General features: G+C 42.1%; 1 protein-coding gene across 2 annotated transcripts in view; it reads right to left on the reverse strand.

Annotated features, from left to right (window-relative positions):
- Positions 1 to 5000, reverse strand: part of LOC147016268 (nipped-B-like protein A) — a 263933-nt gene that overhangs the window by 141907 nt on the left and 117026 nt on the right. The window lies entirely within an intron of this gene.

Raw genomic sequence — 5000 nt, forward strand, 5'->3', positions numbered from 1 at the left:
GGCAGAACGGAAAAGGTGTAAGGGGTGTGGGGGACACCAGGTGATGAAGAGATGAAAGATTGGTATAGGAGAAAGCATGAGTTGCCAATCGTCATCACTCTTGAATGACTCAAGGTGAGGCACTTGATTGTAGATACATGGAGGTTGCCCTCTGCATGTAATGTTGAACCAATGTTCCACCACCCATCATAATCACTCATGGAAATATAGGATTGCCCTGTTTAGCACTATCATCTGAAAGGATGGCTCAGAATGTTTGACGTCGAGATTCAAATCCCCCAAAGCGAAATATGGGTAGTGGACAAAAAAAATGGAAACACCTGGGTAAACGAGGGACACCAAGCAAACAGCTTCCACACAGGTGTGGCCCGTGTTAATTAAGCAAATAACATTGCAGCATGCTTAAGGTATGCTTGGTGTTGGCTTAATGGTTAGGGTAGAGAGCTTGGGATCCTTTGGTCCTAAATTCAAATCCTGCTGGGCTGATGAATTAATACCAGGTGGTGTTGACTCAGCCTGTGGTTCTTTCGATCTCGGAAAAATGAATATCAGTTTGCTGGGATGATTGAGCCATTCAAGCGTCCTGCGTCAGAGTGGTGACCCATGCTCCGGGATTGTGCCCAATAGCCGAGGAGACTGCTTCGGCAGCAGTGACGCTCTGTACAGAGTATGGTCCCAATGGATGGATGGATGGTCATGTATAAAAATGCTCCACAGGCCTGGTTGCCCTTAATTATGGCTTGCATGGCTGCAAGAGGAGATCCCCCCACACCCCCCCCAATGCTCCCATCCACAGAGCACGTGTGATCATCCAATGTTTTGATGAGCATGAAACTGATCTTATCCATGTCATGGCCTTCAGTCACCAGATCTGAACCCAACTGAGCATTTATGGGATATTCTAGAATGACACCTGAGACAGCATTTTCCACCTCCGTCAAACAAGTCTGAGTTGATTGATTTTCTCGTGGAAGAATGGTGCCGCATCCCTCCTGCAGAATTGCAGAAACTGGTGAACTCTATGCCACGGCGCATACAGGTCGTACTGGCCACACATAGTGGCCCAATGCCCTAATAAGTGACATTACATTGGCATTTCCATTTTTGTCCAGTGTGTGTGTGTGTGTGTGTGTGTGTGTGTGTGTGTGTGTGTGTGTGTGTGTGTGTGTGTGTGTGTGTGTGTGTGTGTGTGTGTGTGTGTGTGTGTGTGTGTGTGTGTGTAATATATTAAGGCTTCTTTCTTTGAATATATATTGACTGCTTTTGACGTTTGCATGTTGTACATTTTGCACGTGGTGCATGCTTAGGAGCATCATTGGTATGCATTGCTCTCTGCGCTATCGCTCATGATTCGCCAATGAGCGATGAAACCAGTCCAGTAGCTGAGGGGGTGCACAGAGACATGACAGAAGTAAATAGACACCTGAAATTTCTTCATTTCATCTGTATAACACAGTTTTACTCAGTGATTTGTACATAACATTCGAGTATTTCTTTGCAGAAACGAATTCCTGGGTCGTGAATGACAGTTAACTCTGCCTCGAACACAGGGAGCACACAAACTTTCCGATTTTCAAAGAGGATGAATTGTTGGCCATTTGGAAGTTGTAGACAGCCAGCATCAGATCTCTCGGAACCTTGGCATTCCGCTTTCTAGGGTCAATCGGGTGATTGTGCAATTCACCAGTGAAAGCAAGGAATCCACAGCTTCCCGTTCTGGTCGATCTGGGCCCTCAGAAAGGTGTCTTCAAGCTGTCAAGCGGTCCATTGAGAAAACTCCCCATTGCAAGGCAGCATATGTTGCAGAGGAGGTCCAGAGGCCCAGTGAGGAAAAAACCTCTTCTTCGACCAGCCAACATTCAAAGGATAAAGAAGTGGGCTGACGAGATGGCCACCAGACCCTCGGAGTTTTGACAAATTGTAATTTTTTCAGATGAGTCCAAATTTGCTCAATTTTCTGAGAGTGGACGCGAATGGGTCTGGAGACTTTCCAGTCAAGAGTTTTCTTTGAACCGATTGCAGCCAACTGTCAAACACGGTGGTTTTTCAGTGATGGTGTGGTGAGCAATCTGGAGTACTGGTCGGTCAAAGCTTGTGGAGTGTGTTGGCAACATCACTCCGCAACTCCGCAACACACATTTCTATCCTTGAGGATGGATATCTTCCTGTCTTCTCCACGGGTCAGATGGTCAAAAACAACACTCTGTTCATGGAAAATGGAGCCCCATGCCACACTGCAAAACAGACCAAAGAATGGCAGGACAGAAATGGAATCAAGAAAGTGTATGGCCAAGTCAGTCTCTTGAGATGAGTCCCATTGAACACCTCTGGCCCAAATTGGATCGAGCTGTGCAGAAAAAGTCCAGGAAACCAACATCATGGGCAGAATTGCTAACTCGTTTGCATGAAGCCTGGGCAGAAATCCCACAAGAATAAATTTCAGAACTCGTTAGTTCTATCCCTGAAAGAGTAAAAGCATTGAAATCTACAAATGGGAAGTCCACTAAATATGAGTGAATGTATTAAAATGGATCAAATGTTCTTCAAATGTTCAATAAATAAATTCTTTAAAAATCATGGTGTCTTCTGTCATGTCTCTGTGTGGAGTTTGCATTCTCATGTGTCGACTGTATGAGAATGTCTTTATAGTTATGGAGGAACTCTGGGAAGGGTTTGAAACAGCATAGCTCATACCTTGTGTTGGTCTCCTTGGGTTGCTTTATGCAGCTTCTTCGGTTAGAGGAGTGTGGAAGAGGTCAATTGTTTATTTATATATATATATATATATATATATATATATATATATATATATATATATATATATATATATATATATATATATATATATATATATATATATATATATATATATATATATATATATATATATATATATATATATATATATATATATATATATATATATATATATATATATATATATATATATATATATATATATATATATATATATATATATGTATATATATATATATATATATATATGTATGTATATATATATATATATATATATATATGTATATATATATATATATATATATATATATATATATATATATATATGTATGTATATATATATATATATATATATATATATATATATATATATATATATATATGTATGTATATATATATATATATATATATATATATATATATATATATATATATATATATATATATATATATATATATATGTGGGTCCACAGGAATGGATCAAGCTCTGGAGGAGCGGTGACCATGGCTCCCCCTGAGGTAATTTGTCCCTGGCAGTTGGTACTGTCTGGAAATGGGAACCCATTAGACTGGAATGTCTGGCTGGGCGACCAGTGGTAAAGAGACCCCTGGCAACCCGTATGAGGTCGAGAGAGCCTGATGGTGTGGAAACCCTCCTCGGAGAGATGTACAGCAAAAGAGCTGTTTGGCTGTCAGCGACCGAATCGTTGAAAAAGGGGGGGGTGGGCAAAGAAGTCGTAAGTCGGGAGACTTGTTTTTGGACTACGGGTACCACAACCGGAACAGCCCCCCCCCATTTTTGTCATAAGGTACCTCCCCACTGCCGAGTGGAGGATCACACATGTGTGTAATAACATATAAGCCATGGTCTTGCAGGGTTGGAAAGAATGATTGATATTGGGTTTGTGTATGAGAGTGTGAGGGAAGGTTCACTTAATCCATGTCACAAACCTGTACCAGAGAGACAGGACTCATGGAAATTTTGAATAGGTAAATTGAAATTTCTCCACAGGTAACATTGGGTATTGTGGCATCCGCCCGGCAACACGTACAAGTCTTTAGAAGGGGGCGTACAAACGTTAAAATTAAAGTGTGGATAAGGTGTTGTCTGTTTCAGGACATTTTTGTGTGTTTTCTAACATTTTGTACCTACCCCAGGAGTTAGGAGTGAGGAACCAAGATTTTTGCAAAAATTGAATTGTTGTGTTTAAGGGGTGTGGAACATTAAGGAGCATAAGTAAGTTAGCTCTGGCTTGCTTCCCACAGCCCCTCCTAATTTACTTCAGAGGCTAATTTGGTGTGAGTCAGTAAGTGGTAAGGCTAGAATGGTAACGCCTGCATTGAACCTTGCAGGAGCTGCAGTTCCGGGGAGGGGGCTGCGTTATGTTTGTTGGGTAAATGGACGAATTTCATCGCAAAGATAGGATCGTATAGTTGCTTGGCCCGTGGACGTGTAGGAGACATCTCGATGTAAACGAAGTAGGGAAACTGTGAGCTTAAGTGTTAATGTCACCACAAGGTGGGTGGTGCGGTGTTAATTTCCCCCAGTATGTAATTGCCCCCCCTGTGATTTTTACATCCACCACCGAAGGTGAAGGAGGTTATGTTTTCACCCCTTTCTGTTTGTCTGTGGATATCTTTCTGCAGGATATCTCAAAAAGTTGTGGACGGATCCGGATGAAATTTTGTGGACGGGTTCGGTGTGTGACAAGGAAGAATTGATTTGATTTTGGTGAGGATCCCTATCTGGATACAAGAATTACTTAATTTTTAATGTCATTCTTCACCATTGAGAGATAGGGCCAAAAATGATATAGCACTGAATAGCATGATATTTCGAAAATGTATTGGGCCTGATATGTTCTCGTGGATCAGACGTTACGTGGTGGAGGTATGCGCTTTACCAAGTGCCCTTCTAGTTCCCTATGTTTCCATATTACAAACCAACAATGATAGAATTACATTTTTGTAACGGCAACAACGATTACAACCGGGCTGCATGACCAAGTAGGAAGAAGCCCCGCCTCCAAGGGTGACGGCGGGCGAAGTCACGCCCCGGAGACAGATGATTGATGGGCGTGCACTGAGGAGGAAGAAGAAGAAGCGAGAGAGACCACGTTAGTCAGAGGATGGGGAAGCAGCTGGTAGCGAGAAGCAAACACACGAGGGGAGTTTGGTGTGATGGAGGCGATCAGAGAAACCAGAGAGCGTCTTGGCAAGAGAACAGGGAGGCAGGTCGTTGC

The sequence above is a fragment of the Eptatretus burgeri genome, chromosome 11 (genome assembly GCF_056783735.1).
Source record: "Eptatretus burgeri isolate ZD-2024b chromosome 11, Ebu_testis_v1, whole genome shotgun sequence".
Classification (NCBI taxonomy): domain Eukaryota; kingdom Metazoa; phylum Chordata; class Myxini; order Myxiniformes; family Myxinidae; genus Eptatretus; species Eptatretus burgeri.